Genomic DNA, 15,879 nt, shown 5'->3' with positions numbered 1-15,879 from the left:
ATAACTCCATCAAAAAGTGGGCAAAGGATATGAACTACTCTTCTCAAAAGAAGACATTTTGCAGCCAAGAAACTTGTGAATAAAAGCTCAACATCACTGATCATCAGAGAAATGCAAATCAAAACTACATTGAGATACCATCTCACGCCAGTCAGAATGGCAATGACTAAAAAGCCAGGAAACAATAGATGTTGGCGAGAATATGGAGAAATAGGAACACTTTTACACTGTGGGTGGGAAAGTTCAAAAATGTCTACAAGGAACTGGAAATAAAAATCAGTGACAATCTTGCAAAACAGACAAATGAAAATCCCAAAACTGAAATAGTAATAAATTAAAAACATATTTAATAGGTTTGATGGCAGATTAGACAAAGCTGAAGAAATTATAAACTGGAAAACAATCAGAAAAAATCATTCAGAAACAAGCAGAAGACACAAATGATGTACAATACGGAAGAGAGGTTAAGAGACATACAGAATAGAGAAGACAGTAAAAACTAATTGTACTTGACATCCACGAAGACGAGGTAGTTATAATGGTGCAATTGTCTAAGAATTTCCCCATAAATGACTAATGCAGATTTAAGAAGCACAGAAAACACAAAAACCAGAATATTAAAAATTCTACACCTAGACACATCACATTGAAACTCCGCAAAACAAGATATTTAAGAAAAAGCTACAAGAGAAAAAATAGTATAGAGACTGACAGTTGACTTTTCAATGCTAACTATGGAAGTCAAAAGTCAAGATGATGCTTTCAACATATGTAAAAAAAAGAAATCGAAAATGTAAGGTTCTACACCCAGAGAAAACCTTTAACAATTGAATGTAAAATAAATATATTTTCAAACAAACAAAAGCTTGGAGTTTGCAACTAATAGACTTTATTCAAATATGATTTTAGGAGTTCTTAAAGCAGAAGAAAAATGATAAAGACAGAAGATAGAGGTCCAGAACATTGGAAGAGCAACAAATATGAAAATAGCTGAACATTGATATGCAAATTTAATGCTTGTGTATTACATATTTATATACATATTAATACATGAATATATGGTTTGCCAAAATAAACTTGCCTATATAAAAGATATATTTTATGGAAAATATATATGCATATGTATAAATTATACAAACATTTATATTGTATATAATATATATACTAAGGCACATGTGATTATATTAAGATACACATGTACATTTTGTATGTATATAATCAAAACACAGTGCAAACATTACAAAAGTTGGGAGGAATTAAGAGTTAAAGGGTACTAAATTTTTTGTATTTTCTATAATGACATTGATTAGTCATTTTATAACTTCTAGGGTGGTCACTAGGTGGAAAAAGAGTGACAGGAATGATAGAAAAGAAAACTTAGAAATGGAGGGTCAGAGAGAAAGCACAAAACACATGGTAAACTTAACCCTGAATATGTCAGTTCACATCAGTGTAAATGAACTAAATACTCCGGCTGAAAGAGCAAGATTGTGAAAATAACTTCAAGAGAAACTCATAATAATTGCAAGTTACTCACAAGAGACACACCTAAAATATAAGGCTACTGAAAGAATGACAGAGAAAAATGAAAAATGTGGAAACTAGACATAAATGCTGTAGTCAGAAATATCTTCTGTCCCTTGTCTCTCTCTTGTTCCAGAGGTGCTCGCCTGAAGCTTCGCGGGAGAGGCTGGCACCGAGCGCTCAGATGAAGGCAGGCTGCTGCTCGGGGCAGATCCAGGCTGCTCCACGTGGACTTAGCCAAGCAGCTGGTGCATCATAAGGCACACCAAGTGTCTCCGCAGACACTAGGACTTTTAAAGCAACGCTTTTATTATTTTCCTTGCAAAGTCTTGAATCGGTTTGCAAGAGCATGCTCATGAGAGGTTTTGAGTGAAGCATGCTTCCTCGGTACCATTCTCAGTACTTGGCTTATTGAGGGTCTGGCATCCATTTCCCTAATGTTTCAATGACTAATCACAACTTGGAGCAAAGATTGTCAAATTTTGGAATGTATCAGAGTCTCCAAGAATCCGTGATCAAAGATCCAGATTTCTAGGCTCAACGTCCAGATTCTGATTCAGTAGGTGTTGGGTGGGGGCCTAGGAATCTGCATTCCTGGAGAACCACTGCCCAAAGTTGCTGCAAGTCATTGATTCGTCAGTTATACTCATCTCAGTTAATTCTGAAATCAATAATGCATGAACTCTGCAGAAAAAGCTTGCTGTTTTACACCAAAAACCACGTCATCAGGCTCATACAGCTCTTTGCTTATTCAGTAAGTCTTTGTTTCACACTTTGTTTTTAGAGTCTAGCTCATTACCCGACCCATAATATGTCTTCATAAAGATTTGTGGACTGACTGTGTAACTTCCCCAGAATCTGACACCCAGAGGGTGCTCAGAACAGACACTAAGAATAAAGCCACGGCATCTATAGTACATGGTTCTCACTTGAGCAATGCCCAGGGATGTTTACTAAGTGAGGTAATCAAAAAGAATTCAGCCATGAATGATGGCTTGACATGACAATACAAAGTGAATGACCGTGTGTTAGAGGCAGACTTCTACGTAACCATTATTGCTCCATTTTTCTATACTCCTTGTGTTTTCTAACTCACTTAATTAGATCATGTGCCATAAAGCAAAGTTCTGAGTCTACAGTACCTTAAACTTGTTGCCAAGTGTAACTGTCAGTACAGACCTGGTTATGCCGTGATAATGAAAGTACCCACGTGCTGGTGGCTGAACCCAGCTTGCTTCTCACTGAGCACATAGTCAGGGGCTATGAGACTCAGAAACTCAGGTTCACAGAAGAGCCATCTCCCCCTGTGCTTTCAACAGCAGCACCACAGGAGACAGAGCATGAAGGCCCTGAAAAGCTGATACACATCAATTCTGCACACATTTCACTGGCCACAGGTTGGTAAGCAGCATTCATTTGCAGACAGCCTTCCCCACATCACAGGCTTCCACCCTCCCTAATTGCCATGCGACCATTCTGGGACACACATCTGTTGGTCTTTACCCACTCCGAATCATTTTCCCCTTCCCACCTTCATCATTGCTCCCTCTGTTCAGGTGAGGTTGACGCCATCTGCAAAGCCCCAGAGTGGTTATATGCCTGAGTCCTGGCTTCTCAGAGCCACAGTGCCAGACCCAGATCAAACCTGCTGGCTGAGAGGCAGCCTGAGGACTTTTGGCTGGACCAGCAGGAAGGGGTGTTGCCTTCTATCTGAACTTGATTCCCTAGAAGGATAGAATCTTGTTGTCACCTGTGGGAAAGCCTGTCCATATATTGATGTGTCTCAGCCTTTTCTTATGATTGATACATGAAGTGATTTTAGACCATTTTACTGCAGTCACTCCTTCCCACTGCATGAGGTTTTAATAGCACATATATAATTATATATATTTTAATCTACTGGGGCCCCTTGTGGAGTCCCAAAACCATTATAATAGCTAAGATTTTTGCCCAGTAAGAGCCAATTTGGCCCCATTGTGGGAAAAGTCATCCCTGTTAGAAATTTTTCTGTAAATGAAGTCAGTTTGGAGGGAGGCAGAGCAGGAGCCCCCAAGGACGCCCGGAAGTCTGGATCTAGTGGTGCCAGAAGACCAGTCTGACCTCGAGACGCCCCAGTTATTCAAAACAATAAATTCCCTGTTTTGCTAATTGAGTCTGAGTTGCATTTCTGTTGCTTTAATGGAAACAGCCCTTAAGAATCCATAAATGTTCAAATCATGCTACGTGAATGTCAGTGATCCTAAAGTCCTCTTTCTCTCCCACCTTTGGACTAAGTCTGCCCCCACCTCAGAAGCAGCTCATTTATGGCTTTCCTAACACCACCTTTCCATTGGACCGAATGATAACCAGTTCTTAGCATCAGGTTCCTTCTGTTCTCCTTCTTCATGCCTTATCTGGCACCATCTTCAGTCAATGCATTTCCTCCGTTATAAATTTATCACTTGATTAATTAATTAATCACTTCCCAAAGTTTATCTGTGTATCCGTTCACTCACCCATCCCGTCATCCATCGCTCCCCACATTGATCCATCTCTATAGTTCATCTTTCACTCAGCCTCCATCCATCTCCCCTTGCTCCGTCCACATTTCTCTCCCTCTGGCCATCTGTCCCCTCCACCGCACAGTGTTGATCTTGAGAAAATCTCTGGTGATTTCTCTCACTGCCAAGTCCATCAGTCATTGATCTTTTCACTCAGGATCTCACGGCAGCGTCGGGTCCAGCTGACCCTTCCTTCTTTTCAGCCGTTCTCCTTTTGGATTTTCCATCAGTGTGTTCTGGTTTATCTTCTCTTTCCTGGGCTGCTCACTGCACCCACTTTGCTGGATCCTCTTTGAATTGATATTTAAAGGTTGAAGTACCTCAAAGTTCTTTGTCAACATCTATAATTCTGCATCAAGCAGCTGACAGAACATCTCCACATACATGTAAAATGTGCATGTCAGGCTTCACATAGGCAACACAGAAATTCAATTTTTCTTAACCCATGCTTTTTATTTTTTTTAATGCTTGTCTTCCCAGATTAATAAACCTCATCATTTTGCAACTGTTCAAGCCAGAAATCTAGGCATGATCACTGAATTCTCTGTCCTTCAGATGGCCTATGCAGTCATTTGACCTGGCAAGCTGACTTTTCCTGCAGAATACGTTTTCACCTTTCCTCCCTCTGTCTCCCTTGCTGGCATTTTAGCCCCAGTCACCATTATTCTTTTTTTCTTTTTCTTTTTTTTTTTTTTTTTTGAGACAGAGTTTTGCTCTTGTTGCCCAGGCTGGTGTGCAATGGTGTGATCTCAGCTCACCGCAACCTCTGCCTCCCGGGTTCAAGTGATTCTCCTGCCTCAGCCTCCAGAGTAGCTGGGATTACAGGCATGCGCCACCATGCCCAGCTAATTTTGTATTTTTAGAAGAGATGGGGTTTCTCCATGTTGGTCAGGCTGGTCTCAAACTTCCAACCTCAGATGATCTGCCCACCTCGGCCTCCCAAAGTGCTAGGATTACAGGCATGAGCCCCCATGCCTGGGCCATTATTCTTACTTCGCCATAGACTTGGCCTTCGAGTTTCCTTCCCCTCTTGCTCCTCAATCCCTTTACCATACAGCAGCCAGAATGATATTTCAAACTCCTCTGAGGACAATTATGCAGCGGTTTCCACAATACCTAGAAGAAAACCCCAGTTGCCCGCTTTCCTGGGCTCTGGGAGGGAGGGTAAATAAAGCTGCAGAGCTGAGTCATGTAAATATCGAAACCTGGTAAGTGAGATGCCGCAGGAGTCACAGCAACCCCAGTGTAGTAACTGGCTTGTATTTTCACAACAGTTTACAGTTGACGGAAACCTTTCCTGGCCCCTCTCTCTCAGGGAGCTGAGTGTTTCACCCTGGGCACTGCCCATCTCAGGCCCTTCCTGACTTCCCCATGAAGGCTGACGTATAATGTACTCTCACGCCAGACAGTGAATCCTCAAAAGTAGTGGCTGTGACCGTTTAACTGCCTCATCTTTGTAAACCTGACACAGTTTCTCAATATATGTTTTTCATTAACAGACTTAGTTTTTTTAGATTTACAGAGATATCGAACAGAAAGGACAGGGTTCCCACATGTGCTTTATTTTTCTCTATAACTGAAGTCTTGCCTTAGTGTGCTGCATTTGTTACTATTAATGAACCAGTATTGATACATTGTAATTCGCTAAAGCCCATGGTTTACATTCAGGTTCACTCCGTGTAGTAGGTGAAGTTCTCTGGGCTTTAACAAATGCATAAAGGCAGCTACCCCCGTTGCTGTGATTCAGAACAATTTCACCACACCAAAAATCCCCCGTGCTCCACCTACTCACCGCTCCTCGCTGTAGCTCAGATGTCTCACTACCGCTGAACTTTTACTATCTCCATTGCTTTACTTTCTCAGAATGTCATGTAATTGAGATCATGCAGTGTGCAGCCTTTTCAGAGTGACTTATTGCACTTAGCAATATGCATTTAACATTTGGCCATGTCCTTCCATGGTTTGATAGCTCATTCGTTTTTAATCACTGAATAAGATTCCACTGTAAGGCTGTATCCATTCATCTATCGAAGGACATCTCAGCTGCTTCCAGGTTTTGGCAATTATGAATAAAACTGCCGTGGATGGTTACAGGAAGCTTTTGTTTTTCTAAAGACACAATGACAATAGTGTACAGTAGGACTGTGAGTACAGTCTATTTACCTTGGTGAGGAACTGCTAAACTGGCTTCCAAAGCGGCTGTATCGCTTTGCATCTTATCAGCAAAGAGTGCAAGTTCCTCTTACTCCATGTCTTCACCAGCATTTGCTATTGTCAGTGTTTTAGCCATTCTAATAGGTGTGTAGCAGCGTCTCGTTGTTTTATTTTGCAGTTTTCTAATGACATATGCTATTGAGCCTCTCCCTATATGCTTACTTGCCAGCTGTATATCCCCTGTGGTGAGATGTCTGTCTGTTCAGGTCTTTTGTTCATTTTAAAATTGGGTTTGTTTGCTTATTGTTGAGTTTAAGGACTTTGGGAAATTGAGTGAAACAATTTCTTTGTATATTTTAAGTATAAGTCCTTTATCTGACACACATTTTGCAACAATGGTTTCCCAGTCTGCAGTGTGCCTTTTCATTCTCTTCACAGCGCTTTTCGGAGTCGAAGTTTCAAATTTCAATGAAATCTAACCTAACAATTTTTCTTTCCTAAATCATACTTTTGGCGTTATGTCTTAAAAGTCATCTCCAAACCAAGGGTTCCCTGGATTTTCTCCTATGATGTCTTCTAGAAGTTTTATAGTTTTGCGTTTTTCACATAGATCTACTATCCATGTTGAGTTAATATTTGTGAATGATGTAGGTCTGTGTTTAAATTCATTTTTTTTTTTGCATGAAGATGGCCAATTACCCCAATAACTCACTGAAAAGAGCAGCCATTCTTATTGAATTGTCTTTGCTTCTTTGCCACAGGTCAGCCATATTTGCGTGGGTCTATTTCTGAGCACTCTGTTCTGTTCCATTGATCTATGGGTCTGTTCTTTCTCTAACACCATGCTCTTTTGCTTACTGCATCTTTATGGCTTGTCTTGAAGTTGGGTAGCATCAGTCTCCCGGCTTTGTCGTTATTTTTTCTGTAATGTGTTGACTCTTCTAGGTCTTTGCCTTTCTATGTAAAATTCAGAATCAGTTTCTCAATATCCACAAAATAACATACTAGAATTTTGATTGGGATTGCATTGACTCTGGATATCAATGTGAGAAAAATTGACATCGTAATCATGCAAGGCAGGGGAGGGTTCTTAGCCTGAGAGGGTTCTTGACTTTGCCCAGGAAGATTCAAGGGCAAGCCGTTGGTGTTAAACAGCAACTTTTATTGAAGCAGCCATGTATGGCAGCAGCAGAGTTGTAGTTCCTTGCAGAGCAGGGATACCCCTTACACAGTGTGCCCAGTGCGATATTCAGAGGCAATGCCACAGGCAAAGTTATATACACTTTTAGTTAGATGCAAAATTAAGGAGCAGACTATGCAGAAATTTCTAGAAAAAGGGTGGTAACTTCCAGGTTTTCAGGCCATTGTCAAGAAAAGGGGCAGTATGTTTGGGTGTTGCCATGGCAATGGTAAACTGACATGGTGCCGGGGGGCGTGTCTTATGAAGAGGTGCTTTCACCTCTTCCCTGTTTCAGCCAGTCTTCAATCTGGTCCAGAGTCCAAGCCCTGCCTCTGGAGTTGAGTCCTGCCTCCCACGTCATTAACAATATAAGGGGTTTTGATCTATGAAAATGCAACATCTATTTCTTTTGATCTTCTTCTTTTATTTCACAAGAGTTTCTTTTCCTCCTATAATCCTGCACACATTTTGTTAGATTTATCGTTAAGTATTTCACTTTCAGGGATGCAAATGGAAATGATGTGCTTTTATTTTCAAATTCCAATTGTTCATTGCTTGTAGATAGCACACATAGGAAAGCAGCTGCCTTTTGTATATTGACTTTGTACCTTGCAACTTTGCTTTATTGATCATGAGTTCTGAGAGGTGTGTGTGCTGTGTGTGCGTGTGTGTGTGTGTGTGTGTATTTAGAATGTTCTGTAGAGGCAATCTGTCACATGTAAACAAGCACCATTTTATTTCTTCTTTCCCAGTCTGTACACCTTTCATTTTTCTTGTCTTATTGCATTAGCTAGGACTTCCACTACACTATTGAAGAGCAGTGGTAGTGGGCACAAAGTTGTTCATAACATTTCTTTACTATCTTTTTAATGTCCATGGGATCAGTAGTGATGCCCTTTCTTTCATCTCTGAGATATGTAATTTGCCTTTCTTTGTTTCTTGGTTAGCCAGGCTGGAGGTTTATCATTCTTATTGATCTTGTCAAAGAACCAGCTTTTAATGTCATTGATTTTTCCCTCTTGATTTTCAGTTTTAGATTTCATTGATTTCTGCTCAAATTTGTATTAGTCTTTTCTTCTGCTTATTTTAAACTTAATTTGCTCTTCTTTTTGGAGCTTCTTAATGTTGAAACTTAGAATATTGATTTGTGATCTTTCATAATGTATGCATTCAGTACTATAAATTTCCCTCTAAGTGTTGGCTTCATTACATCTCACAGACTTTGATGGGTCATATTTTTATTTTCCTTAAAATAGTTTACAATTTCTCTTGAGATTTCTTTGACTCATGTGGCATTTAGCAGCGTGTTATTTAATCTCCAATATTTTGATATTTTCCAGCTAGCTTTTGTTATTGATTTCTAGTTTAGTTCCATGGTGGTCTGAAAGCATACTTCCTGTGATTTATATTCTTTCAAATTTGCTAAGGTGTGTTTTATGGTCCCGAATGTCTAGCTTGGTTAACGTCCCACGTGTGCTTGAGAAGAATGTGTATTTAGCTGTTGTCGGGTGAAGTCTTCTATAAATGTCAATTAGATCCAGTTGATTGATAGTGCTGTTTAGTTCAACTATGTCCTTATGATTTTGTGTCTGCTGGATCTGACAATTACTGAGAGAGGGGTGCTGAAGTCTCCAACTTTAATAGTGGATTTGTCTATTTCTCATTGCAGTTCTTTGAGTATTGCCTCTCGTATTTGGATGCTCTGTTGTTAGGTGTATATACGTGAAGGATTCTAATGTATTTGTGAAGGACAAACCCCTTTATCATTATGCAATGGCTGTCTTTATCCATAATTTTTTTTCCTGTACTAAAGTCTGCTTTGCCCCAAATTAATATAGCTACTCAAGCTGTGTTTTGATCAGTTTTAGAAGCATGGTATATCTTTCTCCATCCTTTCACTTGTAATATATGTGCCTTTACATTTAAAATACGTTTCTTGTAGCTAACATATAGTTGGATTTTCAGGTTTTTTTTTTTAAATCTGCTCCAACAGTATCTGATTTATTTATTTATTTTAAGCAAATACATTCTTTTTCTCTTCCTCCCTCCCTTCCTTCCTTCTTTTCTGGAGGTCTCTCTCTGTCACCCAGGCTGGAATGCGCTCACTGTAGCCTCCAACTCCTGGGATCAATTAATCCTCCCACCTCAGCCTCCTGAGTAGCTGGGACTATAGGTGCAGGCCACCACGCCCAACTAATATAAAAACTTTTTTTGCAGCTTTGCACAGTGGCAGAATCATAGCCAATGAGGTTTATCCGAGGCACAATTATTGCTAATTGAGAACTTTTCCCAATACCCTGCCATGATGACTTGAGATATAGTTGGCATTGGCAATTTTTGACAGTCTCTGCGGAGACTGAATTAAAAATAAATAAATAAAAATAAATAAAAATAAAAATAACTTTTTTGTAAAGATGGGGTCTTGCTGTATTGTGTAGACTTATCTTAAACCCCTGGTCTCAAACTCCTGGTCTCAAGCAGTCTCCTTTCCTTCATTTCCCAAGGTGCTGGGATTACAGGCAAGAGCCACCAAGCCTATCTGCTTCTATTATTAATTACCCTCTTTCTCTGCCTTTTCCAATTTTAATTGGGCATCTTCTATTATTTCATTTTCTTAGTTGCATTAGTATATCAATTATATTTCTTTTTAAAAAATTAGTGATTTCCCTTTTTACAAATTATGCGTCCATAAAAAATACACATTTACAACTAATCTAAGTTGACTTTCAAAGAATGCTGCATCATGTCATGGGTAGTGAAGACATTGTTTCTTTATAACATAACATTCCAAATTCTTCTCTCCCTCCTTGTAATACCTCTGTCATTCATTTCGTTCATCTGAACACTATGATCACTCAACACATCGTAGCTATTATCAGTTTTAATTGTAATCTATTGAACAAATTAAGAATAAGAAAATGGAATATTTTATTTTACTTTTGTTATTTCACTGATGTGCTTTATTTTTTAATGTAAGTCTGTGTTTCTGACCTATATAATTTTCTTTCTCTTTGAAGAATGTCTTTTACCATTTATTGAAGGGCACTTCTACTGGTGACTAACTCAGTTTTTGTCTGTCTGGAAAAATATTTCTCCTTCCCTTTTGAAGAATATTTGTGCTAAATACAGAGATCTGAGTTGGTGGGTTTTGTGTCCAACACTTTAAATATTTCACTCAAATTTCTTCTTGCTTGCATTGTTTCTGATGAGAAGTCTGTCATAATTCTTGGGTAAGGTTTTTGTTCATTTGTTGTGCATCCCCTCCAATTTATTTTAAGATTTTCTTTTGGTCTTAGTTTTCTGCAGCTTGAATTTAATACACCCAGGTGTATGTCTTTGGTATTTATCCTGCTTACGGTTCCCTGAGCTCCCTGGATCTGTGGTTTGGTATCTGTTATTACTTTTGGAAAATTCTCAGAAATATTTCAAATATTTCTTATTCTTATTTCCTCACCTCTCTCTCTTTTTTATCTTTTAGCTATCCCCATTACACAGCCACACCTCCTTTTGTAATTGTCACATGGTTCTTGTGAATTATGTGCTGTGTTTTTGTACATGTTCCTCTTTGTGCTTCAGTGTGTGACCATACCTCCTTTCGTAATTGTCACGTGGTTCTTGTGAATTATGTACTGTGTTTTCGTACATGTTCCTCTTTGTGTTTCAGTGTGTGAAGTGTTTATTGACGCATATTCAAGCTTGTGAATGCTTTCTTTGACTCCGTCTAGTCTACTTAAATAGCCCATCAAAGGTGCTTCTTTATTTCTGTTAAAGTGTTTTTGATTTTTATCATTTCCTTTTGATTCTTAGAATTTTCATCTCTGCTTACATCACCCACCTGTTCTTGGGTGTTGTATACTCTCTCCACTAGACCCCATAACGTTTTAGCCACAGTTATTTAAAATTTTTCCAGGCACGGTGGCACACGCCTGTAATTCCAGCACTTTGGGAGGCTGAGGCGGGTGGATCATGAGGTCAAGAGATCGAGACCATCCTGGTCAACATGGTGAAACCCTGTCTCTACTAAAAATACAAAAATTAGCTGGGCGTGGTGGCACGTGCCTGTAATCCCAGCTACTCAGGAGACTGAGGCAGGAGAATCACTTGAACCCGGGAGGCAGAGGTTATAGTGGGTTGAGATTGCACTGCTGTACTCTAGCCTGCTGACAGAGTGAGACTTCACTGCCTGATGATTCCAGCCTCTGTGCCATATCTGAGTTGGGTCTTGGTGCTTGCTCCCCCTCTTCTTACTGTGCTTTCCCGTGTGTGCTGGCATGTCCTGCAATGTTTTGCTGAAAGCTGGAAGTGCTGTCCCAGGCAACAGGAGCGAAAGGGTCCAGGCTTTTTGAGTGAGATCTCATGTTAATCTGCCAAGGAGCTGCATTGTGTTTCAGGTTTGCTGCTGCCGGATGCTGAGGTTCCTTGTTTGTTGTTCTGAGGGTTCCCTAAGAACTCCTTCTTAAATAGAGTCTATATATACATTTTCTAAATTTAAAAGTCAAGCAGATCTGTTTTATTTGAAAAACAATCCACCTCACAAAGAAGTTCATAGTTTCTAATTCCAATAGATCTTTATGATTTATTTATTTATTAATTTTTAATTTTTTTATCACATTTTAGGTTGTGGGGTACATGTGAAGAACACGCAAGACTGTTGCATAGGTGCACATGGCAGTGTGTAGAGTCTATATTTTACAGCTCTACCACTCGTAGTCTGTTGGGGGGCAGAAGGGTCCTGTAATACTATGATTAAACTTCACTATTTCTCATGGGCCTGAGTTCTTGAGCTGTGACCTTTAATAGCATTGTGCAGTCTTTTTATTCTTCCTTTCCTGAAAGAGGGAGGCCAGAGGTCAGATAAGGCTGTGGTCAAATTGCTTTCTTCGGCGGCAGACTTTTGTTCCCAGGACAGAACCCTCTGGGCATATTTTCAAGGGACCACTTTTCCCCTTTCCTTTCCTGAGGCTGGAAGTCATTTTTGTACCATCTCCAGATCTTTACCCTGAGACGCTAGGGCTCCTAGAGGTAAACTCTACAAAATCCTGATCCCCTAAGGGTTTTTAACTCTTCAACTAGTCCACACTCAGCCACCAGCAATTCATCAATTACTAGTTTGGTGTTTCTACAAATTCCTGGCTCCAGCCACTTTGCACCAGCAAGCTGATTTCAGCTGTGACTTTCTGCACCAGCCTGTCTCTCTCTCTCTAGGTGTCTGGGTGAGAGTTTGCCCTGGGATATCAACTCTTTGATAGGTCTAGGTAAAGCTTTTCTCTCTCTCTTTTTATCTTTTTCTCTCCTTTTTTCTTTCTTCAGGCTCTCCCTCTGTCACCTAGGCTGGAGGGCAGTTCACCACAGCCTTGATCTGCCAGGCTCAAGCTGTTCTCCTACTGAGCTTCCCAAGTAGCCAGGACTGCAGGCATGTGCCACCACACCTGGGCTATTTTATTATTATATTTTTTGTAAAGATGGGATCTCACAATGTTGTCCAGGCTGGTCTTAAATTCCTAGATTCAAGCGATCCCCCTATCTCTGCCTCTCAAAATGCTGGGAACACAGGCATGAGCCACCACAGCCAGCTAAGTAAAGTTGTGTTTTCCTTTTTCTCCATTTTTGTTTTCTTTGTGAGCTCAGGAGTGATAACTTCCAAGCTCTTTTTGTGTTGGAGATGAAGCCTGAAGTCTCTCAATATATTTTAAAAGGCAGCAAATGTAATTATGCCGGCCCTCTGCTATGCGGAGAGAGATGCCGACAACTGGGGTTGGTTGTCAGCGACGTGCCTTCCGCCATCCTTTCTTCCTGGCCTGATGGCAGAGTCAGGACAGACTGCCTGTGAACATAATTAGCAAATGTGTTGTCTGCTGGCTGATGAGGACGTGGTACTAAACCTTTCTCTAGGCATGATTCTGTCCTAGTAATTCCTCCACCCGGGCCAGGCATCAGCACTAAGGAAAGGCTGCAGGACCTGCCCTCGCTGTGTCTGTCTGTGACCCGATGGGTGTGATGAGAGGCGGATGGGTTCGGTAAGTCTCTCCCGGGTCTGCCAGATTGTGTCGGCACGTGAATCACACATGGGCACGTCAGGAGGAAGCTGGGCTGGCGGCTGTGAGGTGGATCCCAGGAGCCAGCCCGTGAATGCCCCATGCCCACCCCTCCCCGGGCTCCTCCCCGCTCCCTGACCCTGTCCAGAGCAGCCCGGCCCCTCACTCGCAGACCTGCAGGGCTGCAGCCTCTGCCCAGCACTCCCTGCAGCTCACACCTTCCTACTCCCATTTCCTGAGCAGCAGCCAGGGACACCCCTAAGAAAAAAAGGTTGGACGATGCTTCTCACATTCCCCCAATAAATCCCAAGCCCCTCCCCACCCACGAGGTCCCACTCTCCTAGGTCTTCTAGCTGGCTGTCCTCCTTCCGTGTGCTCATGCGTGGGAGCACCCGGCTCCCTTCCTGCTTCTCACCTCTGCAGATGTGGCTCCGGTTGGCCTCTGCCTGAACACCCCGTGTGCTCCTCACCCCCCATCTGTGTAGCTCTCTGCTCCCATAGCCCTCTGCAGGGAGCCCTTCTCTCTCAACCATGCTGGAGAAGACACCACTGTCCCCCGAACCAGGCCTGTCCCTGCCTTTACCCTGTTGCCTCGCCCTGTTGGGACCACCTACCTGACCTGTGCACCCTGGGAAGCAGGAAATGTGCCCTAATTCATCCAACATCAGATGGGCCCCAGCACAGCCTGGATCCAGGGGTGGACCCTCCTAAGGCTGGGTCCTCTGTGACCACACAGGCCGCGTGCCCCTGGAGCTGACCTGCTCTGTAGTTATGTTTACTTGTCCTCTCATTTATTTTCTCTTTCTCTTTTCCTGCGGAAAATCAGTGTCTGCGCTGCCCCTCTCTGTGTCTCAGCACCTGCAGCAGCCTCTGGCCCGGGCAGGCCTTCCGATGCATTTGTGGAGTAAGCGAAGGAAGCTGGGAGGCTCTGTCGTTGGTGTCGGAGCTGAAAGGAGGCCAAGACCCCGAGGCTTGGAGGCACCTAAGCGTCGGGTGGAACTGGGAGGACTTGGGAGGCGGTGGGGCCTTCTGCTTCCTGCAGGTACCTCCAGGCTCCCAGGCCCAGCTGTCTTGAGACCACGGGCCTGAGGAGGCGGGAGATGGAGGGCGAGATTCTGGGTGGGGGCAGGGGGAAGGGCAGGGAAGAATGTTAAACTAATAAAAACCCCTTTTACATTTGCGGCTGTAAAACTTTATAGAGATTTCTCAACACATGACAGGAATAATAACCAGGCTTTCTTTTCAGTAATTGCCAAAACCACAACACCCGTGAGGCCTTTTGCAAGCAGGATAATCCCTGGGCGTCCGGCCGCGGGCAGGGGGCCCGAGGAGAAGGAGCTCAGTGTCCAGGCTGGCCTGAGAATCGGGCGCCCACCCCACCTTCGCCTGGGCCAGGGGACAAGGACAGGCTGCTAGCTGGTAGGTGCACAGCAACCTCCAGCGGCAGGAGGAAATTTCTCTGCCGATTCTAGAACTTTCTCTTTCCCTGGCAGGCGACCTGGGGGTGGATCCAAGATGATCTCATGCCTCATTGTGGATTCGATTCCCCCTCGGCTGTGGGAGTTGGCAAGCCCCCTCCCAGATCTGAGGCTAGGCCCTCTGAGTTGTTTAAGGAGGGAGGGTGCTGCGTCATTTAGCTCAGCGTAATGAGCTTGTCGCGGACCGAGGGCTGGTGTCTGTACCCTGCCCTGGAGGAACCTGGAGGCTCATTTTCATGATACCGAGGCACAGAGTTCCCTCCCCACCCCTGGGATGTGCTGATCAGGACGTTTTCAGGCTGTGGTCTGAAGCTTCGCGTCTCACGACCATCCACATAGAACCCGAGAGAAACTGACAATGGGTCGGAAGCCTCTGCAGACAACCCACATTGGCCGCATGCTGTGTGCACCAGCCTCTCCTACCTGTTTCTGCCTCGGCTGCGCAGTGTGACCTGGGCCTCAGCCGCGAGACCCTCTGTGTCCTCAGCTCGGAGCCCACGGGTGGTGTCTCCAGGACTGAGCCTCGGGCCACGTGCAGGGCAGGCTGAAGGGGCAGAGTCCAGGTGCACACGCAGGGCTCTGGCTTCCCGGACGGTCCTGGAGGGCTCTGAGCGGCTGGGGGAGGAGGATTTTAGCGGAGTCTGGCTGGGAGGTGAGGGGTTGGTGGCAGGGGTTACCCCCGTTTAGCTGGGCTGTCTGACGGGCAGTGGGGTGCCGGGGTCCGGAGCGCAGGAGGCGGACTTTGAGTCATAGGTACAGGAGAGCAGCGAGTGGTCAGGAGGGGCTGCAGCAGCCCGGCCAGGCTGGAGCACGAGCCCCCCCAGGCTGCAGGCTGGGAGCAGGCGGGGACCAGTCGGGGATGGGGCCCTGGAGGAGGTAAGGCCTGAGGAGGTGGGGGCAGGGACGGGCCAGAGCCGGGCCAGAGGACGATGCTCCCTCCTCTCCTCCTCCACCCCACCTTCCCCTCC

General features: G+C 43.6%; 1 non-coding gene across 1 annotated transcript; it reads left to right on the top strand.

The window, feature by feature from the left end:
• The first annotated feature begins 9,613 nt into the window (after positions 1 to 9,613).
• Positions 9,614 to 9,754, top strand: LOC135271349 (U4 spliceosomal RNA). Its single transcript, XR_010339452.1, has one exon. It is a non-coding gene; the product is annotated as a U4 spliceosomal RNA (small nuclear RNA).
• Positions 9,755 to 15,879: the final 6,125 nt, after the last annotated feature.

The sequence above is a fragment of the Aotus nancymaae genome, unplaced genomic scaffold (assembly GCF_030222135.1).
Source record: "Aotus nancymaae isolate 86718 unplaced genomic scaffold, 86718_ANA_hifiasm-v0.15.2.pri h1tg000076l, whole genome shotgun sequence".
Lineage (NCBI taxonomy): Eukaryota > Metazoa > Chordata > Mammalia > Primates > Aotidae > Aotus > Aotus nancymaae.
Note: the sequence above shows the minus strand (reverse complement) of the source record. Positions and strands in the feature narration are given on the sequence as shown.